This window comes from Phoxinus phoxinus (genome assembly GCF_949152265.1).
Source record: "Phoxinus phoxinus genome assembly, chromosome: 22".
Classification (NCBI taxonomy): domain Eukaryota; kingdom Metazoa; phylum Chordata; class Actinopteri; order Cypriniformes; family Leuciscidae; genus Phoxinus; species Phoxinus phoxinus.
In genome coordinates this window covers 10,416,219-10,444,020 of record NC_136897.1, presented here as the reverse complement: position 1 = coordinate 10,444,020, position 27,802 = coordinate 10,416,219, and the positions used below count along the sequence as shown (strand labels likewise).

The following is a 27,802-nucleotide window of genomic DNA, read 5'->3' as shown; positions in this document are numbered from 1 at the left end:
CCTGCTTGCTAGCTGCCTCTTGGATGCCCTGTTGCTACCCTGCTTCTGGTAGCTCTGCTGCTAGCCTGCTGTTGGTAGCCTTGCTTCATAGCCTGCTGCTGGTAGCTTTGCCTGCTAGCCATCACCTGGATGCTCTGTTGCTAGCCTGTTGCTGGTAGCTACCACCTGGATGCCCTGCTGCTAGCTGCCCTTGCTAGCTACCACCTGGATGCCCTGCTGCTAGCTGCCCTTGCTAGCTACCACCTGGATCCTGCTGCTAGCTCAACTTGCTAGCCACTTTCCGGATACCTTGTTGCTGGCCCCATTTGCCAGCCACTACCTGGTGTCTGGATAATTGACAGTACATTGCATTGAAGTAAGTGCAAGCCTCTCTAGAACAAGGTCTTGTTGCTGACTTTTTGACTTTTTCTGTTTTCTGCTGAACCATGGATACATTCCGACTATTTTTCATTTTTTCTGCACTTTTCTCATATTTCTCAGTACCTTGTGTTACTCTATGTGCAATCAAACAACATGACTATGCTCAGTTAGGCAGTAAAACAGACAAAGTATATTCATTTGATAGAGACTCTGCCTCTTTAATGATACTACGGACTTTTGGGTTAATGCCGGACAGATTTTCTGTCACTCTGGCTCTATTGTCATGTTTTATTATGAGAACGCTCATTAAAATTATTGCATTACCTAACAAACTGCATACAACTGTATTGTTAAAACAACATAACTGTAGTGCCTCAGATGTGCTCTGTCGTGCCTTGATTATATTACTGCTTATGATCTCTGGTAATGTTCATGTCCACCCTGGCCCTTCTTCTGATGTCCTTTCTGGTGTTGTTTTTCCTACGGATTGTGTGGCCTCAAATAACATTTGTTTTGATGATTTTTGTAACCGCAATAACCTTGGGTTTTTACATGTAAATGCAAGAAGCATATTACCTAAACTGGACCAGCTTAGAGTTTGGGTTGAGAGTTCTAATCCTGACGTTTTGGTGATCACTGAGACATGGTTGCGTAACTCTATTCCCTACCCTGATCTGTATTTATCTGGTTACAACTTGTTTCGCCAGGATAGGTCATCTAAGGGTGGGGGGGTGGCAATTTTCACCAAAGAACATCTTCAATGTAGTATAGCCCTGGCAAAGTCTATACCCAAACAGTATGATCTTCTTGTTCTTAACATGAAACTATCAAACAGCTTTTCTTTATCTGTGGCTGGCTGCTATCGCCCTCCATCTGCACCAGCATGTACCCTAGAGGCCTTAAGCAATGCTCTTGCCCCTTTCACCAGGTCTGAGTTGATCATACTTGGTGACCTAAACTGGGACATGCTTAAGCCCCCTGAGAAAGTTGTACAACAATTTGACTGCCTAAACCTTCATCAAATCGTAAATCTACCTACCAGATACAACCCAAAAAGTTGTGACAAGGCCACATTGATAGATGTTGTGTTTACAAACGCACCACTCATGTACCTATCGGGTGTTTTTTGCAATGACCTCAGCGACCACTGTTTCATTGCTTGTGTTAGAAAACACCTTTCTGTTAAACAGCCTGTCGTAATCACTACTAAACGTAGTTTGAAACATTTTGATGCTCAAGCTTTCTTACGTGATTTGGCCCATGTAAACTGGTATAGAGTCAACCTGATTCCCTCTGTTAATGATGCATGGTTGTTGTTTAAAGATCTTTTTACTGCTGTGATCAACAAACATGCCCCAAACAAAAAGATACGCATAAAAAACCGTAACAGCCCATGGATTAATCGTGATCTAGCCATTCTGCTTCAGCAAAAAAATACAGCCTGGCGCAAAGCACGCAAGTCACATTCTGCTAAAGACAATCTTTTATTTCGTCAAATCAGGAACAAGGCCACACAAGCGGTGAGGGAGGCTAAAGCTGGCTTCTTTAAAGAGCAGTTCACACTCTGTGGTGCAAACCCAAAAGCATTTTGGAATACAGTAAAAAAAACTTGAAAACAAACCCCGGACCATACCATTGTCCATAAAAATAGATGACATAATTGTTACTAATAAAAATTCAATGGCTGAAGCTTTCAATCACCACTTCATAAATTCTGGCCTTGTTTCCAAGGCGTCAAGCCATATTGCTTTAGCCTCTGCAGCCTCTAATACCTGCAGCCTTGCGGCACCTCCTCACAGTTTTTCCATCCGGCCTGTTTTAGTGGGGGAAGTCCTGAAGGAATTGACTGCTCTGGACCCCAATAAAGCAGCTGGGTCAGATGATCTTGCCGCTTTCTTCATTAAAATTGCTGCCCCTGTCATTGCGGCTCCTCTAACAGCCATCATTAATCTCTCCCTTCATATAGCCGAGATTCCACCTGCTTGGAAAGAAGCTGTTGTGCTTCCTCTGTATAAGGGCGGTGATCAGGCTGACCTAAACAATTACAGGCCAATCTCCATCTTGCCGTGTGTGTCTAAAATTTTGGAAAAACTTGTCAATAAACAACTAATCAGTCATCTCAATGTTAACGGTATCATCTCTGGGGCACAGTCTGGTTTCCGATTAGGGTATGGTTGTGTTACAGCTACCACTAAAGTGCTTAATGACATTACATCCGCGTTAGATACCAAACAACACTGCGCTGCTATATTCATTGACCTTGCAAAGGCTTTTGATTCTGTGGATCACAACACACTTATCCACAGACTTAGCAGCATTGGTGTCACTGATCACTCACTGGTTTGGTTTTCAAATTATCTCTCTCACCGGGTTCAACGTGTCAAATTTGAAAACCTCTTCTCCCACTCCCTTCCGGTTACCAGGGGTGTCCCCCAAGGCTCCATCCTTGGGCCTACACTTTTCTCAATTTACATTAATAACATTGCCCAGGCAGTTGGTAATTCCTTCATTCACTTATATGCTGATGATACAATCCTTTATGCCAAAGGTTCCTCTCCAGATGCTGTTCAGGCTATCCTGCAAGATAGCTTTTCCCAACTACAGCAGTCCTTTACACAACTCAAACTCACTCTTAATACCTCGAAAACAAAAATCATGTGGTTTTACCGTAAGGGTGCTACGCCACCTCCTGCCCTTAACATCACCACCTGCAATGGGACTACTTTAGAACAAGTCACTGCATATAAGTACTTGGGCATCTGGTTGGAAACTTCACTTTCTTTCTCCATCCACATATCAAATCTGCAATCTAAGGTCAAAGCCAAGCTTGGTTTCCTTTATAGAAACCGCTCTTCTTTCACTACTTCGGCCAAACTTACTCTAATTCAAATGACCATTCTACCCATGCTAGACTACGGAGACACTATATATAGGGTTGCTTGCAAGTCCACTCTATCAAAACTTGACACTCTTTACCATTCTGCTATTAGGCTACAAATGCTCCTTTCAATACACACCACTGCGCACTATATTCTTCTGTTAACTGGCCCTCCCTTCACAATCGCCGAAAAATTCATTGGTTCACCTTCATTTACAAGACCCTTCTCGGCCGTTCACCTCCTTCCTTAGGTCACCTGCTGCAGCCAAAGACTGTCACTTATAATACTCGATCCTCAATTCATTTTCAATTAAGCGTTCCCAAAACCAACTCTGCCTTTGGTCTAGCATCTTTTCAATCTGCTGCCGCTCGCGATTGGAACACGCTGCAAAATATTATCAAACTGGAGACATTCATTTCAATTGCATCATTCAAAACTATTATATCATCCTTGTTCACGGATATATGCAGCTGCTTCTCTACATAGTTATTATTATTTTTTTATTTTTTTTATCATCCATTATCACTTCTATGTACCTATACACTTAGCTGGTTATAAGTGTCTGTTGTCTACTGTGTTGTGTTTTAAACTGTATCTTGTATGTATTTAATGTATTTATTTATTTAGCCGTCCTTCCCTTTCCCTAAGTGGTTATTCCACTTGTCAGGCCGCCATTGTAAATAAGAACTTGTTCTTAATGACTTGCCTGTAAAAAAAAATAAAGGTTTAATTAAATTAATAATAATATTGAGAAGAGGCTCTTCCACTACAGGTAACACTTCTTTCAGTAGTTTAGTGGGTATTGGATCTAATAAACATGTTGTTGGTTTAGATGCAGTGATAAGTTTATTTAGCTCTTCCTGTCCTATAGTTGTAAAGCGCTGTAGTTGTTCTTGAGGGGCGATAATTGAGGATGAATCATAAGACGCTGTCAAAGATTGTACATTTATAATTGTGTATCTGATGCTTTCTATTTTCTCAGTGAAGAAATTCATGAAATCATTACTATTAAAATGTAATGGAATATTTTGGTCAGGTGATGTCTGTTTATTTGTTAATCTAGCCACGGTGTTAAAAAAAAACCTTAGATTATTTTGGTTGGTTTCTATTAGTTTGCAGAGATGATCAGCCATGGCTGCTTTTAGAGCCTTTTTATAACGTGACATACTGTCTTTCCACGCGATTCTAAAGACCTCTAAATTAGTTTGTTTCCATTTGCGCTCTAAGTTACGAGTTTCTCTCTTGATAACATGCGTAGCACTGTTGTACCATGGTGCTTTAGTTTTCTCTCTGACCTTTTTTAATCTAATTGGTGCAACAATTTCTAATGTACTAGAGAAAATGGTGCTCATACTGCTAGTCATTTCCTCTAGTTCATCTGTTTGTTTGGGTTCACTGAGGAGCTGAGATAGATCAGGTAAGCTATTCAAGAATCTATCTACAGTGGTTGGAAGGATTGTTCTGCCTGGTCGATAACGCGGCGCAACATGACACATTTCAGCAGTGCGTAGTATGCAAGTTACCATGTAATGATCAGTGACATCATCACTTTGCGGTATAATATCTATATCGGTTGGATCAGTTCCATATGATATAATTAAATCTAGAGTATGATTAAGGGGACCACTAACGTTTTGCTTGACCCCAAAAGAGTTTAATAAATCTGTAAACGCAGCCGCTAACGCATCATTTGTGTTATCAACGTGTATGTTGAAATCTCCAACAATTATTGCCTTATCGACATTGACCAATAGATCTGAGAGAAAATCTGCAAAGGCCCTGGAGTTCTATATACAGTAGCCAAGGCTAGAGATAATAGGGATTTCTTTCTTACATCTAGGAGCGTAACATTTAGCACAAGTACTTCAAATGAATCAAACCTGTAACCTGTTTTCTGAGTAACATTAAGAATATCTCTGTAGATTGTTGCAACACCACCGCCACGACCAATCAGACGGGGCTCATGCTTATAACAGTATCCTGGTGGAGTGGACTCATTAAGACCGAAATAATCATTCGATTTAAGCCAGTTTTCAGTAAGGCAAAGTACATCAAAGCTATTATTTGTGACCATTTCATTTACAATAACCACCTTAGGTGTAAGCGATCTAATGTTTAGAAGACCTAGCTTTAGAAATAGTTTTTGTTCACTAATATTGAGATTTTCTGGTTTAATCACAATTAGATTTTTCTTAGATCCTACAGTAGATTTATTGTTTGGCCTCACTAAAAGAGGAATAGACTCAGTTTCTATATAGTGTTCTACACTGGTACTTATATAAATTAATTTGGGACAGCAAAGAATGTGATTTGGACTGTGACTTACTAGTCATATGGTGTGTAACGTCTTGGAGATGTTGTCCGACAGAACAGCCGGACCGATTCTGCTGGGGTGCAGGCCATCAGCACGGTAGAGCCTAGGTCGCTCCCAAAACAGATTCCAATTATTTACAAAGAGCAGTCTCTGTTTATTACACCATGACATTAACCATTCATTTAGTGCAAACAATCTACTGAACCTTTCTTGTCCTTGTCGGTACGTGGGAAGCGGTCCAGACACGACGATCTTTGCTTCAGGCGATGTTCTGCGTACCGTCTCGATCAGGCTCCTGTAGTCCCTCTTCAGAACCTCCGTCTGCCGCAGCCTGATGTCGTTCACCCCTGCGTGCAGCACGACAGCTCCGACGCGCTCGTCACCGTTCAGGATCTCGGGGACCTGCGCAGCGACATCGAGAACACCAGCACCAGGAAAGCAGTGAGTGCGCACCATACCTTTACCTGAGGTAGCGCGGACATGCCGGACGATGGAACTGCCGATGATCACAGCGGCGTCGCGATCCGTCTCGCGAAGAGGGGAGAAGCGGTTCCGGGTGGAGATCTCGAAGACCGGGAGGGGCGGAGAGGTCCTTGCTCTGGTCCTGGCTCGTGTCTTCCGCTGTGGAATCATCCAGGGTCCATGGTGCTGTGTCGGTGCCGGAGTGAATGAAACCAGGGTAGGTCGCGTCCTGTGCAGAGAAACACGCGGAGTAGAAGAGGACGGTGTCGAAAAGTTACTAACCACTGACTTGTGAGGATCGGCGCGTGATGCTTCAAGTGCTGATCGTCGGTCTCGCAGCTCGGCCTGCCTCCCCAGCAGATCACGGATCTGCTTCTCCACGGACTCCAGCTCCAACCGCACAGAATGCAGCTCAAACGTGTCCTCACCTGCACTTAGAGGTAGACACACATCCGATATATTCGCCATTATAACAGATAAACAATAAATTAGCAGTGATACTACCAATATCACTACTAATTTAGGACTGAAATCATGGATAGAACCCGTATCCTTTCAGTGATACGAGTGTAAATAAGACGATCGATAGGCGAGATCACGCGTGCAATGCTAGCGGGCTAACGTTAAGGATAGTAATGGAAGTTCGGAAAGGTGGATATAACTAGCGATATCAAAGCAATCCGATTGTTTTTTATAAAGGGTAGTATCGGAGATATGTTCACACGCTGGAAAATAGAAAATGCTCGTTTATAAATGAGTGTAAAGAAGAAAATCAAGGATTTATGAATCAATTCGACGGAGCTCCAAACACAAACAACGCGCATTATAGAAAAGGGTTTCAGAATTCAGTTCGGTTCTCGTCCGCACAGATTTCTAGGGGTCCTCCCCACAGTGGTGGACCCCGAGCAGGCTCTGGTTATGGAGCAGGAAGTACTGACACTTCTGCAAAAAGGAGCTATAAGGGGTTCCACCTCCCAGCAGACAGTCAGGGTTTTATACCCGTTACTTCATTGTTCCGAAAGAGGATGAAGGGTTGCGTCCTTTTCTAGACCTGTATCAATTAAACAGCAGGTTTCAGAATCTCATGTTCAAAGTATGCTTACTCTAATATGATTGTGTCACAGATTCACCCCTGAGGACTGGTCTGTCACAATAGACTTGACGAACGCTTCCTTATCTATCCATCCTCATCACAGGAGGTTCCTGAGGTTTGCTTTCGGGGGCGAAGCATACCAGTATCGGGTTCTTCTATCGGGCCTAGGTTTATCACCCCTCATCTTTACAATATGCGTGGATGCAGCTCTGGCTCCTCTGAGACTCCAGGGCATTCCCGTATTATACTATATCGAAGAATGGGCAGATGGCAGTTCGGCATAGAGATGTCGTTCTGTCTCATTTAAAGATGTTGGGGTTGCGACTCAACACCAAGAAGAGTGTGCTCCTCCCAGCTCAGAGGATCACTTTTCTAGGTGTATTACAAACAATTCACCGTAAATGGGGTAAAACTAGGCCAGTCACTCACTATGGAACAGTTCAGACTGTTGGGTCTCATGGCAGCTGCGTCCATCGTTATTGCTTTTGGCCTTCTGTACATGAGACCCCTGCAGTGGTGGCTCAGGACCAAGGGGTTTTCTCCGAGGGGAAATCTGTTTTCGCATGATCAAGGTCATGCAGCTATGCCTACGTGCCTCGGTCATGTGGAAGAACCTTGGTTCCTCACCCAGGCCCAGTGTTGGGGGCTTGTTGTCGACGCATAATGCTATCGACGGATACTTCCCTCACAAGTGGGGGGTGATCATGAGTGGTCGCTCAGCGAAGGGTCTTTGGCAGGACCATCTTCCTTTTTACACATAATTGGATAGAAGTGATGGCGGTATCCGAGAATCAAACCTTCTGGACAACACACTGATAGTCTCGTATATCAGAGCAGATACCCTGTTGAGGCAGGGGCTGAGGCCCGGGGAATGGAGACTTCACCCCGAGGTGGTGGAGCTTCTTTGGGAGAACTTTGGTCAAGACTTTGCCCTTGAGGTTCTCCCTGACGCATCCAGCTCCGCTTGGACTGAATGCAATGTATTAGGCTTGATCTCGAGGCTAGATCTGTACTCAATTCCCGATATCTTTGCTCCCGGGAGTTACCCTCATCTGGAGTTATGGATACTATGGGCTCGGCCTCTGTGGTGGCACAGCTCATAGATTCAGGTCTCTTGACTGAGGTTGTGGAGACCATACTCCAGTCTAGAACTCCCTCCACGAGAAGACTGAATATGCATTTAGATGTAAACTGTTATCTGCCTGGTGCTGAGAACGCCTTCTGAATCTTGCTATGTGCCCTATGGTACAGTACTTGATTTCTGCAATGAATGTTTCTTTGCTGGGTTATCTCTGAGGAGAGATCCTTATTTCATCTTCTCCGTGGTACATGAGGCTGAGGCCTGCACGTACTTGGATTTGCACCTGGTATGGTGATAGTCTTTTTTCACCCCAGGCCGGGTTGTATTCCTAGGTCCCTACTAAATTTGCGGGTTATTTGTGCTGCAGGCCTTCTGTCCTCCACCATAAAGGGCACCTATTATGCCCCTTTTCACAAGATGTAAAATAAGTCTCTGATATCCCCAGAGTGTGTATGTGAAGTTTTAGCTCAAAATACCCCACAGATAATTTTTTACAGCATATTTAAATTGTCATTTTTGGGGGGCTGAGGAAAACGTACCGTTTTAGTATGTCTCCTTTCAAAGTTAATGAGATGCGGATCCTCGCACATGGGCTGGAGCCTTACCAGCTCGCACTCAGAAAGATGATAATATAAAAAACAGAAACTCACAATAACGGTGTTCGAGTCTAATAATATTGCCCACAGAGCTAGAGAATATATTCTGAATAGAGATAGAACAGGTATGTTTATTTTAATTACGTTTATAACTTATATGCCATCTGCTCCACTCTAAATACAAGCCTGCTGTAGTAGACCCCGTCTGAATGATAACCAAAATATACTGATGAGTTTATTGTACATCACACAAAAGATGAAGCGTTAGTTTTACTGCAGAAAATCACTGTAAGAATAAACACAGTATAAGAAAGTGCGCATTTATCCATAAACTCTCTCTCTCTCTCTCACTTTCATTATCATGGAACATAACTTTACACAGTTTACACGCCTTTTCAGTCACAGCAGCACAGCAGTGGAACTCTGTCCCTCAGAACATCAGAGAACTCACCACATATACTCAGTTCAAAAAGCATCTAAAAAACGTTGTAGCAACATTGACTATTGACATCTGGTCTGCCAATTAATGAATTAAGAACACATACTTCTTTGTCTGAAATGTCTCAAAAGACATTTTGGTGGCTCCCCATAGAACCCAGCCCCAACATTCCTCACAGCAAGATAAGCACACACACACACACACACCAACATTGCTCACACCAACATGTAACTTGACACCCAAACATTCCGTTGCATTAGGAGCACACACACACAAGAGACTTTTCATTGAACGAATCATATTTAAAACATTACCAAATGCATTCTGTGTTGCCATTTATATGTCGCGACAGGTTTTGGGATTTAATGTAAGTTTTAATGTGTACTAATCAAACTCTAAATGCTTCTAATCTGTATATTTTATATAACTTTGTATCTAATAATCTAAATCGGAAGTGTTTGATGCCTCTGTAATTCTCTAAATCTAACGGAGTTGAATCTTGACTGCAAGGTACAATAATATGCATTTATTCTAGGAAATACCATACTTCTAAATATGAATGTTAAATTCGATCTCTCACATGACAGTCAAAGTGGGCGTGTCTTTACAAACAAAGGAACATTTTCGCGCTCTAGATCAGAGGATCCGATTCGCTCTTGTCCCAGAAGAAGGCGTGAGCCACACATTCCTTAAGACCCAAAACGCTCTTCCTGCTCTCTCGTCCCCTGCTCTTCTCTCGTCTGCCAGTCATGTGAACAGTCTGCGATACCGACTCCTCTGGAGTCCGTCTTCTTTTATTTGCTTTATCTAAGTTTCTTTTGTTTCATTTTCAAATTCTCCTTTATTCGTTTCCACCTACGAGTCGAACGAACGAAGCCTGAATTCCTTCAGCAACTTCACTTTCAACCAGCCTTCAAAGCTCCCGCGAAAACGTGCTCTGGCAACGAGCACGCGCCCTGCTTCGAAGCTTCACGGGAGAACGCGCCTCAGCACGAGAACGCGCGCTCTGCGCTCCACACTCACACACGATCCTTTGCAAGTATCAAACTCTAACGAGTTTTAATGTTTTAAGGTTCGATGCATTGATGTCTCTCCAGGTTTCTGTGATGTTGCTATTCCTATGATCATTCGTGATTTATTCTCTCTTTCTCTCATTCTCTCTCTACAAACTCAGCGCGTGCTTCGGCACGGCGTGCCCCTCCTCAGAAAACTTTATCTCTCACTTTCTCTCTCTCATCTGTTATTCGTCTTGTTTGTCCACATGTAAGATATGTACAAACCTATAATCACTGTGTGTAGTCCGTTATATTCTGTAGTTTGCATTTATTAAAACAATATATTCAACTGTTTCTGTGAAAGGCTTGTAAAAATACAAACGTCAATGAGGTTCACGATCCGAGCTACCGCGCTCAATATTTACTACATTAAGTAGCTTTAATTGTATAAACACAAGGAAATTAATGTTCAAGGCCAGAAGGTTAATATTTCTTGGAGTTTATAAGAAAGGATAGCTTTATTGAGAAATTAATCACTTAATCTGACGGTTGGTCGCTGGACGAACAACGATTTGATAATTACATTAATTTCCCTTAAAGATTATCTCATAATCGAAGTTAAGTAAGATTATTGATATATGAATGAAATCATAATTCGTCGTGATTGATTATTCATATATTCATATAATCCACTTTCACTTTCGACAATTCAATGTAACTGTAATATGCAAAATATTAATCATATTCATGATTAGTTATTAAAATTCCCTATGGATCATTTGAGCTAATTCATACGGACCCAGAGTCCGAAGCATAAGGCATATAAGGTCTACAACGTACTCGGTTACCTAACGTAACCTCGGTTCTCTCTAGATGAGGGAACGAGTACTGCGTAATAATAGGGGTGTAACGGTACGCAAAAATCACGGTTCGGTACTGTAGTGTTTTGTGGTTAGTCTACAAATAATCAGACCGACTGTTGCATACAGTGCGTTTATTCACGGGCTCTCTAACCTCGCCCTCGCTTCCAACAACCTGTTGATATCCCCCCGCCTGATATCCATACAAACGTAATGACGTAAACAGTACGTGCAAGTCTACTATACTCTGAATATTACAGGTACGTACCTCGGTTTTAAAGTCACGGTTCGGTTCATTTTCGGTACAGTAAGGGAAAGAAATGCAAAACATTAAACTGCTGGTTGTTTACTATAAACTTTTTTTTTTACAATTTGTTTACACTTTTTTAAACACACTTTTTAATAAAATATAACGTTAGGCTAATAAATAAAAAAGATATAAAATAAAAAAAGAATAAGAAATAAAATACTGCTGCAAAGCTCTCCACTAAATAAAATACTCTCAAACCAATATTGGCCGTGATGCTAGCTAGCTAACTGTTAGAGGCTGGGCTAAAGCGAGTGTGCCGTGTATGTGGTGATCTTTATTTATGTCCGAGCCCGACCCGAGAGTTAAAGTCCAATTTTTTTTTCTCATACTAATGACACGTGTACGTTTGTTTCTGTGGAAAGCCCGCTTTTAACAGAAAGGCATTCGGAAATGTCCACAGATGGGCGCATCAGCGTTCTTAACACAGGCGCGCTTGCACGTGTTTCGTTGTCACAGCAACATAAACACATTTCCGCACACAGGAAGACAGATGTTATGGTAATATTTTACATGTATTTGAATCACAAAAACGATGAATCAGATTTAATCAGTGCAACGCGGAGACTTCCGACACTTAATATGTTCGTGTGGAAACTCAGAATTGACGTATGTTCCGCACACAAAACTAGCCTAATTTACGTGAAAGATTGCATTCGGTGCACATGTGCACCGTACCGAAAGTCATGTACCGAAACGGTTCGGTACGAATACATATACCGTTACACCCCTAGAACACACCATTGTGAAATGTACCATCAACTGTCCTTGCTGACCCTACCAGATAGAAGACGTCTTGTCAACTAATGACGAGAGCACAGGTGTGGATAGGGAGGAACTGAGTGAGCAAAGGAAAAAGAAAAGGCATTATGTAGACACATGTATAAAAACATACATGGTGTTTTTTTATTATATTTTTTAGTTTTTTCATGGTCTTCATTTGATAGTAATAAGATTAAAACATTTTGCAAAATGAGGTCTCATGTCACTGTTTTTTACATCAGTGCAAAACTAGGGTATGCAAATTAAGACAACTGTTCATCAGCATGCATGCATTGATTAAAAAAGAAAAAGAAAAGAAAAAAAAGGTGTCAAATCATGTTCTGGTGCGGCCAACAGAGAAAGTTAGTCACACCAGTGCGACCAGTGGGAAGAATGAGTTAGAATAATAACAAACATATCTTACACGTTGATTTTGTTAAAAAAAAAAATCCTGAAATCTATTTAATTGCTGGTCATATGACCTGATGATGTCACAGCAGTTGGAATAAAATGCCATTACCGTGAAACGTTGCACGGCGCGTTCATATAGGCTCTTGTCTGTAGGCTATATAGTTTTTCTCCCATAGAGCCTATTATTACGAAAAAGCTTAACGTCAATGCAGTAAGACCACTGTCAGAACACACTAGGGGTGTAACGGTACTCAAAAATCACGGTTCGGTACGTACCTCGGTTTTAATGTCACGGTTCGGTTCATTTTCGGTACAGTAAGGGAAAGAAATGCAAAACATTAAACTGCTGGTTGTTTACTATAAACTTTTTTTTTTACAATTTGTTTACACTTTTTTAAACACACTTTTTAATAAAATATAACGTTAGGCTAATAAATAAAAAAGATATAAAATAAAAAAAGAATAAGAAATAAAATACTGCTGCAAAGTTCTCCACTAAATAAAATACTCTCAAACCAATATTGGCCGTGATGCTAGCTAGCTAACTGTTAGAGGCTGGGCTAAAGCGAGTGTGCCGTGTATGTGGTGATCTTTATTTATGTCCGAGCCCGACCCGAGAGTTAAAGTCCAATTTTTTTTTCTCATACTAATGACACGTGTACGTTTGTTTCTGTGGAAAGCCCGCTTTTAACAGAAAGGCATTCGGAAATGTCCACAGATGGGCGCATCAGCGTTCTTAACACAGGCGCGCTTGCACGTGTTTCGTTGTCACAGCAACATAAACACATTTCCGCACACAGGAAGACAGATGTTATGGTAATATTTTACATGTATTTGAATCACAAAAACGATGAATCAGATTTAATCAGTGCAACGCGGAGACTTCCGACACTTAATATGTTCGTGTGGAAACTCAGAATTGACGTATGTTCCGCACACAAAACTAGCCTAATTTACGTGAAAGATTGCATTCGGTGCACATGTGCACCGTACCGAAAGTCATGTACCGAAACGGTCCGGTACGAATACATATACCGTTACACCCCTACGTAATAATAATAATAATAATAATAATAATACGTTTATTTTATATAGCGCCTTTCTCAAACCCAAGGTCGCTTTACATAGTTGGAAGGCAAGGAAACACAACAACAAACAACCAAAACAATACTACAAAGACAGGTTATCCAGATGAAGCTATGAGTTTGGTGTGGAGAAATGTTCAGTAAACAAAAAGGTCTTAAGATGTGCTTTAAAGATGGGAAGAGAAGGACAGTCACGAAGAGGTTGTGGGAGGCGGTTCCAGAGTTTGGGGCCCAAGGCACTGAAGGACCTTCCACCCAGGGTGGAAAGTCTGAAGCGGGGGATGGTCAAGATATTTTGGTCAGAGGATCTTAGTGAGCGGTAAGGAGTGTAAGGGGTCAGGAGGTCGCGGATGTAGGGGGGAGCAAGGTTGTGGAGGGCTTTGAAGGTGAGTAGTAGGACTTTGTATTTGATCCGGGATGAAACTGGTAACCAGTGGAGTTGGTGGAGAATGGGGGTGATGTGTGCTGATCGTCTGGTGTGGGTGAGGAGCCTGGCAGCCGAGTTTTGAATATATTGTAGCCTTTGAAGGGATTTAGCAGGGAGACCAAGGAAAAGTGAGTTGCAGTAGTCTAGACGGGACATAATGAACGAGTTAATCAAAGTCTGTGCATCACTAACAGAGAGGAAGGGTTTGAGGCGAGCAATGTTACGGAGGTGAAAGAAGGCAGTCTTAGTGAGTGATTTGATATGAGGATCAAAGCTTAGGGTGGAGTCAAGTAGAATGCCAAGGTTTTTAACAACGGGGTAGGATGGACAGGTGAACCATCAATGTTAAGAGTGAAACTGGGAGATTTGGAGAGGATGCTTTTAGGGCCAATCAGCAGAATTTCGGTTTTATCTGTATTGAGTTTGAGAAAATTGTTTTGCATCCATAGTTTTAAGTCAGAAAGGCAGTCAGTGAGGGAGCGTGGTGGAAGGTCAGGGGCAGAGGGAGTGGTTAAATAGAGTTGGATGTCATCTGCATAACAGTGGAAGTTAAGACCGTGTCTGCGTATAATCTGGCCAATAGGGAGGATGTATATGAGAAAGAGGAGGGGCCCAAGTACAGAACCCTGGGGGACACCACGAGTGACAGGGGACATGGAAGACTGATGTGGACCAAGTGTTACAAACTGCTTTCTGTTGGAGAGGTATGACTGAAACCAGTTGAGGGCTGTGCCAGAAACACCAATAGCAGACAGACGGGCTATTAGAACATTGTGGTTGATGGTATCGAAAGCAGCACTAAGGTCAAGGAGGATGAGAATGTTAAGTGAACCAGAATCAGCAGACAGAAGGAGGTCATTAGTTATACATAGAAGGGCAGTCTCTGTGCTGTGACATGAACGGAAGCCAGATTGAAAAGGCTCATATAGGTCATGGTGATTAAGAAAGGTGTGTAGTTGTGAGGCCACCACTCTTTCTAATACGTTGGCCAGGAAGGGGAGGTTGGAGATAGGGCGGTAGTTTACTAGTGATGTAGGGTCGCAGTTCGGTTTTTTGAGGATGGGTGTCACTGCAGCAGTTTTGAGGGCAGCAGGCAGAGTTGAGGCAGGTGTTTACAATCAATGCAATGGGTTCAGATAAGGATGTGATGCAGGCTTTAAGTAGAGGGGTGGGGGCAGGGTCAAGCTGACATGATGTAGAGTTGGACTTATTAATAATGTCAGTGATAGTGAGGGAGTCTATAGTGGTAAAATGGGAGAGCTGAGGGCCCAGAGAGGAAGGAGAAGCAGAGAGAGAGATAGCATTTGGGTTGAAACAGTGGTAGATTTGGCTAATTTTGTCATCAAAGAAGTGTAAGAAGGCCTGGCACTGCTCAGGGGTCTTAGGACAGGCAGTGACAGGGGGTTTGAGGAGTTTGTCCAGGGTCCTGAACAGGGTTTTAGGCCTGGACATGGAGGAGGTTATGAGTGATGAGTAATAGTTTGAGCGGGCAGCATTGAGGGCATCCCTATATGCCTGAGTATGTTCGGTGTAAAGCATGGAGTGAATTGTAAAACCAGTTTTCTTATATAGCCGTTCAAGACGCCGGCCAGCGGCCTTAAGTTGCCTGAGCTCAGGGGTGAACCAGGGACATGTACGGTTTGCTGGTACAAGCCTAGTCCTGACAGGGGCTAAGCTATCAAGCAGGCTGGTCAGGGTGCCATTGTACATAGCAACCAAGTCATCCGCGGACAAGAGCTCGTCAAGGTCGAAAAGTGGCGAGGCCTGTATAGAGGCAGAAAACATGCTGTGGTCTATTGACCTGATGTTACGACATGTAATATTTGTTTTCTCTGAGGAGGGAGGAGGGGTAATCATATGGAAATGGCATTCAATGAGCTTATGGTCAGAGACACCAGAGATGGAACCAGAGACAGAGATGTCATTCAGACCAGAAGAGCAGAGCAGATCCAAAGTGTGGCCATGAGTGTGAGTAGGAAAGTCAACATGCTGTGTCAAACTAAAACAGTCCAATACAGAGTTAAACTCAGAGGTGTATGAGCAATTAGTATCCACATGAATGTTAAAATCCCCTAACATAATCACAGCAGAACAAAGAGATGAAATGACAGTGAGAAGTTCATTCAGTTCAGACAGAAAGTTTACAGATGGTTTAGGGGGGCGGTAGATTAGCAATAGTAAGAGGGATGGAGTAGAAACAACTTTCACAGCAATATATTCAAATGATGTCACTTCAAATGGCCTAAGTTCTTTAACAGTCAGATCTGAGCGGTACACTACAGCCAACCCACCCCCTCTCCCTACAGATCTGGGTTTGGATAAGTAGCAGTAGCCAGGGGGGGTCAGCATGTTTAAATTAATGCAGTCACCAGGTTGTTGCCAGGTCTCTGAGAGACAAAACAAGTCACATTTTTTGTCCGCAATGATATCGTTTATTAGGGCCGTTTTTGCATTACCCAACGGGTAAAGTCATCTTTGCTCGAGATATGAAGCCAAAAATGTATCCTAAATTTTGTATATATTGTCAACGAAATGCAGCAGCAGGCAGACCTAGAGCAGGCTGTGAGGCGCGATCACGGCAGGTTGCGCAGTACTCGTTCCCTCATCTAGAGAGAACCGAGGTTACGTTAGGTAACCGAGTACGTTCTCTTACGAGAGTTTCTCTCATACTGCGTAATTGCATTACGCAACGGGAACCCCTTGTCAACGCCGTGCGCGCCAAGCATCCACTACATAAGTCCCAGGGGGGAAAACCCAGGGGACACAGATAAGTGGGAAAAAGGCGGCCAACAGAGTGGGTTCGCACATGTACATAAGCACACAGTAGGGGATATATAAAGAGCGGCATAGCCGGTCTATACTGGATTTTATCGACCCTTATAGTGCAGCTCAATCAGGGGAGTCGAATCAAGACTTAGACTGATAGAAGTCTTCTTAGACTGATAGAACTTCCAGGTTATAGAACCTAACAAATGTAGAGGGGGAGGTCCAGCCTGCCGCCGTACAAATGTCATGAATAGAAATCTCGCTGGACCAAGCCCACGAGGAGGCCATGCCTCTGGTGGAATGAGCCCTGATGCCCAGAGTGCATTGCAGGTCTTTAGGCGCATAAGCTGTCGCAATAGCGTCCACTATCCATCTGGACAGACTGTGTTTCGAGGCGGCGAGACCCTTTGTGCGCCCACCAAACGAAACAAAAAGCTGCTCCGAGCGCCTGAAGGTGGCGGAGCGCGTGATGTAAATTCTCAGCGCTCTGACAGGGCAGAGAAGGTTAATACCAACCTCGCTGCCGGATGCCGGCAAAGCAGAGAGAGTAATTATCTGCGCTCTGAATGGGGTGCCGATCACCTTGGGGACATAACCTTGTCTCGGTTTGAGGATGACTTTAGAGTCATTGGGCCCGAACTCGAGACATGCGGCGTTAACAGATAACGCGTGTAAGTCACCCACGCGTTTAACTGATTAGCGTGAGGTATTTCAGATCCACAGTATGTAAGGGTTCAAAGGGATGAGCTTTCAGGGCCTCCAAGAAAAGATCCAAAGAAAGATCCCAAATAGGAACCGATGGGGGCCGTGGGGGATTCATCCTCCTGGCTCCTTTAAAGGGACACTTCACCCGTGGGAACATTAATCTTTATTGAAAGTGGGTCATATATGTAGTCGAACTGTACCAAAAATTTCGAATTTGGAGCCTTCTGGACCGAGTAAAGACAAAGTAATTTTAGGGTGAATTTGTATGGAAAACCACAACTCCCACAATGCACCATTTTGCACAGCTCCGCAAGCCACTCCCACTAATCCAGAACAACGCCTATTGAGGTATCCGTCTATCAGATTCAGAGAAAGCACTATTCCGTCTACAGGGATAGCTACCGCCAGAGTTTGAAGTTGCCGAATTACTCTTTTATTTAGAAATGGTTAATTACTGCATGGTACCGGGATGTTCAGTCCGAACAAGGAAAGGGAAAAAAGTAAGTTTTCATTTCCTACCGAGAGATGCTGAGCGATGCAAATAGTGGCTAAGAGCGATTAACCACCCGATGTATTTGCAAGACACAGCCATGGAAGACCTAAAAAACAAGAAGATTTGCAGTCTACATTTCAAAAATGAAGACTTCCAAATAAATGTCATGGGAATGAAGAAAGTCGTTCTTTTGGATACCGCAATTCCGTCTGTGTTTACGTTTCAAGATGATGATGAACAGCCTGGAACATCTGGCACTAGCAGTGCTAAACGCATTCGCTTGGAGGTAAGAGTTGCCTGACTCTATTTCTGATCACACAAATACAGTCGTCTGCAGTAAAGTAGGGCATCACAAATGAGTTAGTTGTATATACGTTGGCTGTTTACAATGTAAATCTGCCGTCTTCCGCATGTTTTTCTTGCTAAGGGGAATGTGTCGTCATCACTAAAAATCCAATCGTCAACAGTGAAGAAGCAAATTAGCAATGTAACGTTAGAAAGACGCTTCAGAAATGTTCTATATAATTTTGCTTGTATCGATGTAAATTAACCTTGTTTGACGTTCTAATGTTTTTAACGTTATGGAACGTATGGCATTTCAGACTCGAACAGTGTCTGCTGCTGCCTTGGTGTTGACGTCGTCGGAAGATGATGAACAATGTCTTCTAACCTCAACACCAGTCAAGAAACCTACCCCTATACAAACAGCATTGGTTGTAAGTTTGGATAGCATACTTTAACCGAATTCTGAAACTAATGTATAATTGAAATTAGTGTAATTTAACATTGAAAATAAAACTTTTTTTGTTTTTGCAGTCACCATGCCCAAGTACACCTGGAGGCCTCAATACAAGTGCCAGCAGCATTGGAGTTTGTCCGACCGACGAAAGCTATCAGCTTGAGTCAACCATCCCCCCCACATCATCGTCATCATCAGAAGAAGAAGGTGTAAAGGACTGGCGTGAAAAGAAGATAATTGTCAATGAATCCAGCCTCATGTCACTTTTCAGATTCTGCCAGATGTGCGGGAAAACAATATCTTCAAAGGTCATCTTTGATTCTGGGGCACAGAGGAAGGTGAAATGGATTTGTTTTGGTGGCCATTCGGGGACTTGGACATCTTCACCTGATCTTAGAGGAATGCCCAGCCCGATCTCATCCCAAGGCGTCATATACTGACGCTTTTGACAAATCGTCTACATCCAACGCAAATGGCACCCTTTAGCGTCAATATGAGACGCAGATAGATATGGGCCAGAAGGCGCCTCCTAGCGGTCTAACCCTAACCCTACCCCAGACCTAAACCCAACCATAACCGAACAAAGCTCTGTGCGTGTCATATTGACGCTAAAGGGTGCCATGTGCGTTGGATGTAGACGATTTGTCAAAAGCGTCAGTATATGACGCCCAAGGATGAGAATGCGTTGGATTGCCGGAGGTAAATCTCCTTTCTGCGGCAGCTATTCTGTTCATAGGTGGAACATACACACTGTCAGACTGGTGCAAGACCATGGGTGTCCAAATGATTGGACAGACTACATTTTACGCCATACAGAACACGCATTTGCACCCTGCTATTGAGAACTTGTATGAAGACAGAACAAAATAAATCTTGGCAAGAGTTTATTTGGAACAGGAGGATGGGAAGAGGCCACACTTGTCGGGTGATGGCCGACTCGCCAGGTTTCAATGCAAAATACTGTCACTACACGTTCATGTTGGACGATACAAAGGAGATACTACACACAGAACTGGTGCAGGTAAGATACATATACATGGATACAGAATAACAAAAATGGAAAATTACTGCTAATATGTTGTAAACTTCTCAAACTATAATCTTTAGTCTACAGAGGCCACTAGCTCTGGAGCCATGGAGCCACTGGGTTTTAGAAGGGGAATGACAGAGCTTCTGGACTTTGGCCTTGACGTGGAGGTGATGACTACGGACCGCTCCTCATCCATAAGGAAGACAATGAAGGAACAATATCCTAATATTCAACACCAATTTGACATCTGGCACACAGCCAAAGGTATGTATTTTTTTCCAACCTTGTAAACACACGCACCAAATTCTCCACACTTCTCAGGACCTACCACCATTGACACCACATACAGTAGTGTCACTACTCACCCCCTCCCAGATCTGTGCAACCTTGCTGAACTCAGCCATTGTAGAGGTGTGATTTGTTTTGTATTCTACCAAAACAACAAACAATCCACACTGGCTAAAGGTAGCAAACCTTTGGCGCTAGGTGAGGTGTGAATGGTGTGAGATTAACTCAATTATAATATAAATAGTTTAACAAAGTAAATAAATAAAAGCTAAATAAACAAACTAAAAGGTGAATAAATATGCCTTTTGACAGGGTGAATGTGGACAATATAGAAATAAATGGAAAATGTCTGTGTTTGACCAAAATTGTGCTGCATTTACAACCACATGTCAGGGTTTGGGTAGGTGGAAATAGTGAGGACTCAATTGCAGAGAAAAATGGGCTTTTAATGATAATAAAACAAATACAAACAAAAACTACCCCGTGGGGGAAAACAAGACAAACTCGACTTGGACTTGGCAACAGGAACTAGGCAGGACACACAAGGGGTACATTCAACGACGAAACCGCACATGACTGAAAACACAAGGAGATTAAATAGGGAGAACAAACAAAGGAGGTAACGAGGGAGGACAGGTGGGGCAAATTAATCAATCAGGTAACGAGGGAGGACAGGTGGGGGCAAATAAATCAATAATCAGGTAACAAGAGGGGAGGGGCTAGACCATTAACTGGAGAGCACATGGCACAAAAGAAACATACATGACAAGCCATGTGCTAACACCAAACACGACTAGAACACAAGCACATGGCCAATAAAACAAATCACAAGCCATGTGCTCACACAAAACGAGACAACATGAAAGCACACAGCTAGTGTAAAACACAAGCTGCGTGATACACCGTACAGGACAAGACATGAAAGCACATGAAACAAGGCACAAAGACAAGACAACATAGGAGTGTCAGGGCTCTGTCACAAAACCAAGAAATAGACTAGACAGAAGTGACAGAACCCTGACAGTACCCCTCCTCTAAAGGAACGCAGGCAGGGCGAGGCGCTCGGGCGGCGCAGGCAGGGCGAGGCGCTCGGGCGGCGCAGGCAGGGCGAGGCGCTCGGGCGGCGCAGGCAGGGCGAGGCGCTCGGGCGGCGCAGGCAGGGCGAGGCGCTCGGGCGGCGCAGGCAGGGCGAGGCGCTCGGGCGGCGCAGGCAGGGCGAGGCGCTCGGGCGGCGCAGGCAGGGCGAGGCGCTCGGGCGGCGCAGGCAGGGCGAGGCGCTCGGGCGGCGCAGGCAGGGCGAGGCGCTCGGGCGGCGCAGGCAGGGCGAGGCGCTCGGGCGGCGCAGGCAGGGCGAGGCGCTCGGGCGGCGCAGGCAGGGCGAGGCGCTCGGGCGGCGCAGGCAGGGCGAGGCGCTCGGGCGGCAGGGAAATGAGCCTTGGGATGGCCACTGGGCCGACGGCAGGCTTTGGAATGACCTCCGGGTCCTGTGGTAAACCAGAAGCCTTCCTTCTCCTGAAATCGAATCCTCCCAGGCCACCGGACTTGAAAACCCTGAAGTCGGGTCCTCCTGGACTGCCGAACTGGAGGAAGCAACAGGAGCCTTCCTCCTCCTGCGCTTGCGAGGGTGAGATGGTGTGGGAACAACCACCTCAGGATCGGTGGCAGATGAGGTGGACCCGCTCTTCCTCCTCCCTCTCCCCGAAGGGGTCATCGGAGGACTGGGGACGTGGCAGTTTGTGAGATGAATGGGAGGTGGGCCAAGAGGTGGAAGACCACCCTCCTCTCCACGGTTGTATACAAACCCCACAAACTGCCAGAATGACAGTATCCCCAGCATTCCCATCTCCCAGGCACGGACAGGCTCATTAAGGCTGTTGTTAAATATGTCCTTGAGCGCTGCGTTGTTGATGTTGAGCCCCTCCGCTAAATACAGGAACTGGTAAGCAAGCTCCTTCACACTGTTCTCCCCTTGGCGAAGAGAGAAGAGCTTGCCAAAGCGTTCCATCATCTGACGAGCGGAGGGGCAAGGAGATGGAAAAAGGAAGATGCCCATTCTCTACTGAGTCCTCTGATGGCTGTTTCGTTCTGTCAGGGTTTGGGTAGGTGGAAGTAGTGAGGACTCAAGTGCAGAGAAAAATGGGCTTTTAATGATAATAAAACAAATACAAACAAAAACTACCCCGTAGGGATGGCTGACGCGAAACAGTCGTTCCGAAGCTTTGCGAGATCCCGAAGCGCAGATGTTTCGAAACACTGATCCGAAGCGTGATTCAAAACACCCATGTCACGTGACTATGACCAAATGAAGCCTCGAAGTGTTTCACTAAATGTTTCATCAGGTGTGATCCGCCGAATCAGCGTTTGATTGACACGGTCGGGAACAGACCACACGATCGCACATCTGTATAAAAGTGAAATCAACGCATATTGACCTCGTGGGTTTTTGTGAGAGGAGTTTGATTTTGAGATAGCGAATTTTTGGTGAATTTATAGTGCGATTTGTTTAGTTATATTTAGGCTTACATTTAAATTTACACAACACATTGACCTAGAGACACAGAGTATAGTGACACATTAATAGATACATAGATATAAATATATATAGACAGCTAGATTAATAGATAGATAGATACATAGATAGATTAAAGATAGGGATAGAAATGTCAACATCAGACCCATCAACATCAACACCAGTAGAAACACAGGACAGTTTATGGGAACTTTTTGATACTCGTCGTATCCATCAAACCCAGATGATACACAACAATGCTACAGATGCCACAGTGGAAGTGAAAAAATACATCAACGATGCGTATTTGCCCAGAACTCATGATCCACTAACTTACTGGAAAGAGAGAGCAGTAATCTTTCCTCATAGTATGTCATGGCTAAAAAATATCTTTGTATTCCAGCAACAAGTGTCCCTTGTGGGAGGATTTTTTCAAAGGCTGGAGAAATTATCTGTAAAAAAAGAAGTAGGCTAGGTCCTTCCACAGCAGAGAAATTAATATTTTTGAATAAAAATATCTAAAAAAGCGAGACATTGTGGCTTGATTTATTTTATTAATATTCATTTTGCAGGACCAAAATAACATTATGCACAGTGAGGAGCCTATAGGTTACAAGATTCACATATTAGAAAAGTACAATAATAAAAAAACAACAACAATTGTAATGGCTCCTCAAGGTTGTTTCAGATCAACACCTGCAATTGACCACTAGGTGTCACCGTGGAGACGGGTGTCGGATTGATTCGAAGCCTCGAAACCATATGAACCATTTGGTTCAACTGTTTCATTGCTTCACGAAGCCTCGATCTGCCCATCACTACTACCCCGTGGGGGAAAACAAGACAAACTCGACTTGGACTTGGCAACAGGAACTAGGCAGGACACACAAGGGGTACATTCGACGATGAAACAGCACATGACTGAAAACACAAGGAGATTAAATAGGGAGAACAAACAAAGGAGGTAACGAGGGAGGACAGGTGGGGCAAATTAATCAATCAGGTAACGAGGGAGGACAGGTGGGGGCAAATAAATCAATAATCAGGTAACAAGAGGGGAGGGGCTAGACAATTAACTGGAGAGCACATGGCACAAAAGAAACATACATGACAAGCCATGTGCTAACACCAAACACGACTAGAACACAAGCACATGGCCAGTAAAACAAATCACAAGCTATGTGCTCACACAAAACGAGACAACATGAAAGTACACAGCTAGTATAAAACACAAGCTGCGTGATACACAGTACAGGACAAGACATGAAAGCACATGAAACAAGGCACAAAGACAAGACAACATAGGAGTGTCAGGGCTCTGTCACAAAACCAAGAAATAGACTAGACAGAAGTGACAGAACCCTAAAACCACAGGTTTCCGGAATAAAATGCTGAAGAAAGGGGAAAAAAAGGACAATGCAATACTTCTCGCATGGTCCAGGTTAGTGTTGGTTTGTTATCTTGCAGAAGTTCAAATGGTTTAAAAGGTTTGAAATTACTAAATTCAATATCTTTCACAGGTCTGTCGTAAACCACACGTGGTATGCATGTGCCACAAGTAAGGGGAACATAGAGGTAAGGGATCATAAACTGCAATAAAGTATAATGTGTTTCTTTTTTGCATTAGTATTAAATAACAAAAAATTCATTCACACAGGCACTGAAAAAGCGGTGGAAATGCATTACACACCATGTTTGCAACGAACACGAGTGGAAAGATGATGACGGAAAACGGCTTTGGTGTGACCATCCTCCTCTTACCGCCCAGGACCAGAGGATTCGTATGTGGACTGAGAAGGACTCAGTGGCATTTCAGGCCCTGTCGTCGCTGGTCTTAGACAAAAGGCTCTTGAATGACCTCGACCATATGGCACTCTTCAAACATACTGGTGAGAATAGAAGTATTTTTACTCTTGCATTTTTTTCTCTATCCAATTCAACATGTTTTAATTAGTCCTATCCATCCTCTTTTCCTATTTGTAATTGCACACAGGGCCACTGGAGAACTTCCATAGTGCTATGCTGAAATACCTCCCCAAGCGGCAGGGCTTCTCATACCACGGAATGAGGGAGAGGTCCCTACCTCGCCATCCTCGACCATTACGAAAATATAGTGAAAAGAAACAAGCCACCACTGTGACAGGTTTGTTACCATGTACGCTCTTCAAATAGTATAATAACCTAAATTAGAATGTTAACAGCTAACTAAATTGGCATACTTTGCTGAAAGGTGTAATATATTAATTGGGGAGAGAAGTGTACTACAATCAAATCTTCATTCATATTTTCTGTGTTATTATATTCCTTGTAATTATTATTATTATATCCCCAAAGCATTGTTTAAAAGCCGCTTCTGAGACCTCTTCACATAGCACCAAACTCAATCTCCATCTCTCTTACTACTTTTCTGGGACAACACCAGCTGTGCCTTTTTATATTCTGTAAATATTGGATGTATATGTAAATTATCAGCTTGTTTATTTTTTGCCATTGTTATTTGTTATTGTTTTGTCATTTTTAAAGTTAGTCATTTTTATTGTTTTGTCATTGTTATTTTGCTATTGTTATTAGCTTGTTTGTTTCATGACATTGTTATTTTAATTTGAATACCCATGAAACAATTCTTGCATTTGAGAATACACATTTTTTTTAATTCTGCACTCCTTTCTGTCTACACCAAAGTTCAACATTATAGAGTTGTGAAGGAAATTATTTTAGAAATAACTTATAATGTAACTTAGATTTGCAAAAGAATAATAAAAAAATTTAGGCATGACCATTATTTTGCTATATTTTGTCATGTAAGGTAACAGTAGGTTAGTAGTAACACTGTTGAAATATTGGTCGTCCAGTAACTGTTTATCTAACATGCACTTGGAGTAACACTAATAAAGGAAACAACAACCTGAATGAGAACCATTTATTTAAATAATTAAATCAACAACAACAAAAATAATTATGTAAACAATAAAAATTATAGTTCCTCCTGAGCGTCCTCAACTTCTTGGTGCCCGCAGTACTGGCCATCTGGAGCTGGGTATTTCTGTCGGATTGCCTGCACGACACAAGCGGGTAGAACGACACAACAGCCTCTGCCCAATCTCTCGCCTTGCAGGACCCACTCGAGAAAGTGTCGGTAGGCTGTTAGGCAATATTGTCTGCAAGACATTGAGCACACAGTTAGCGATGCATGGTATTTGTGCTTAGCGTGCCACGTTTGTATAAGTATATAATAGAATATACACACTCACTTTACTGTCAGACGTCCGTTTGTCCCTGCAGGCTTCGGCTGTTGTTTCCAGTTCACCTTTGGGATTCTGAAGTATGTCTCCAGGATGCCGCTGTCCATATGCTGTCCGAAACTAGGATGGTCCACAACACAAACCTCCTTGCCCGCTTTGGAGATTTCGTCCAATAGAAATTGGCATCTTTGAAATTCTTTGCAACATACGGACTATATCTCTGTGTCCGTAGGTGTACAGTGAAAGCACAGGCACCACCAGTCTGCCCCAGCTCGAACTAACGTTAGTCCGGGCTCCTCGTCCACGACAGACAGGTCTTCTGCCTCGGCTGCAGAAGCCACCTCCTGTTCCTCCATCAGCCTCAGCTGCTCTTCCAAAGCTATCTCACGACCAATTCGTACGAATTTGTACGAGTGATTAAAAGGTGGCTAATTCGTACGAATTTGTACAACCTCACTCGTACACCACGTGACGTTTGGGTTTAGGGGCGGGGTCAGGGGTAGGTCATTCGTATGAATTCATACGATTTTGGCAAATCGTAAAATATCTACGATTTAGCAAAAAACGTACAAATTCGTACGAGTGAGGTCGTATGAATTGGTACGAATTAGCCACCTCGTAAAATTTGTACGAATTGCCGTGAGATCGGGTTGGCTCTTCACTATATTTTGGCTCGTACAGATAACCACGAACATCGGATTCGAGCAGCAGATTTTCAAAATCCTCTTCATCCATGACCTGTTTTGTCTCTTCCGTCATAACCTCCTAGTTCCACAGCGCTTGTTAGCTTAGCTTCCAAACAAGATGGCGGATATTGCTTTCTGTATCTGCAAGTGAAGTCCCACCCACTGATCTGTAATAGGTCTGTAGCGTGAGGTGGTCCCACCCCCTGGATAAATGATGAGCTAGTGTTTGTAGTCTTACCCTTATTCAAAGAAATTGGACTTCCTGCTTTTTATGACACAAAATGACGATTTTTGCGTCATAAAAAGCAGGAAGTGGAACACTTAAATCCTTATTTCTCCCATCTCAGGGGAAAATAAGGGAATAAACCATGACCATTCGAAAATGTGACTGGGTTTCTAAAGATACAAAGTCTAATGCAAATGGGTGAAGTGTTCCTTTAAGGAAGCGGATGATGAGCTCGTTCCTTCCTATTGCCTGGCCGCGCGTCGACTATGTGAACGCCGCAATGGCCGCAACATATACTTTGAGTGTGGAGGGGGACCTGCCTATGTCCAGCAGCTGTTGAAGGAAGCAAAGCACCCACGAAACCCCACAAGTCTGTGGGTCCAAACCTTTGTGCACAATTTAGTAAACACAGACTATTTGGACGCGTAGAGCCGTCTCGTAGAGGGAGCTCTAGACTGCGTAATCGTGTTCATAACCCCTTCTGGCAGAGCAATGGGTATCCGTTGATTATCCGTCCATGCAGAGACCAGCGCTCTAGATGAGGATGCCAAATCGAACCGCTGGCTTGAGAGAGGAGATCTCTCCTCGCCGGTATCGGCCATGGGGCTAAGCCTGACAGCCGCATTAGCTCTGGGAACCACATCTGGTTCTCCCATCGCGGGGCTATGAGAAGCACTGAGGGGCGAACCTCCCTGATTCTCCTGATGACCTGAGGCAGCAGTGAGACCGGAGGGAACGCGTACAGCGGGCGGCTGGGCCAAGCTTGGGCCAGCGCATCCTCGTTCTTCGAAAGGAACCTTAGGCAATGAGCGTTGTCTTTTGACACAAACAGGTCGACTTTCGCTTTGCCAAAAAGACGCCACAGCGACTGGACTGTCTGCGGGTGCAAGGACCATTCCCCCGGGGGAACCTTGACTCTGGACAGCTGCCCTTCTGGAAAAACGCGGCCAGATGCCAAACACGGCAAACACGGGCCGTCATGGCCACCGAGTCCAGCTCTATTCCCAGAAAAGAGGCTGACTGACGGGGCCAGCAATGAGCCCTTGT

General features: G+C 43.7%; 1 protein-coding gene and 1 long non-coding RNA gene across 2 annotated transcripts in view; both read left to right on the top strand.

Annotated features, from left to right (window-relative positions):
* Positions 1-27,802, top strand: part of LOC306990928 (uncharacterized protein) — a 370,388-nt gene that overhangs the window by 286,078 nt on the left and 56,508 nt on the right. The window lies entirely within an intron of this gene.
* LOC306990952 lies at positions 24,057-24,659 on the top strand. The gene is made up of 3 exons (XR_013795996.1): positions 24,057-24,176; positions 24,259-24,490; positions 24,595-24,659. It is a non-coding gene; the product is annotated as an uncharacterized lncRNA (long non-coding RNA).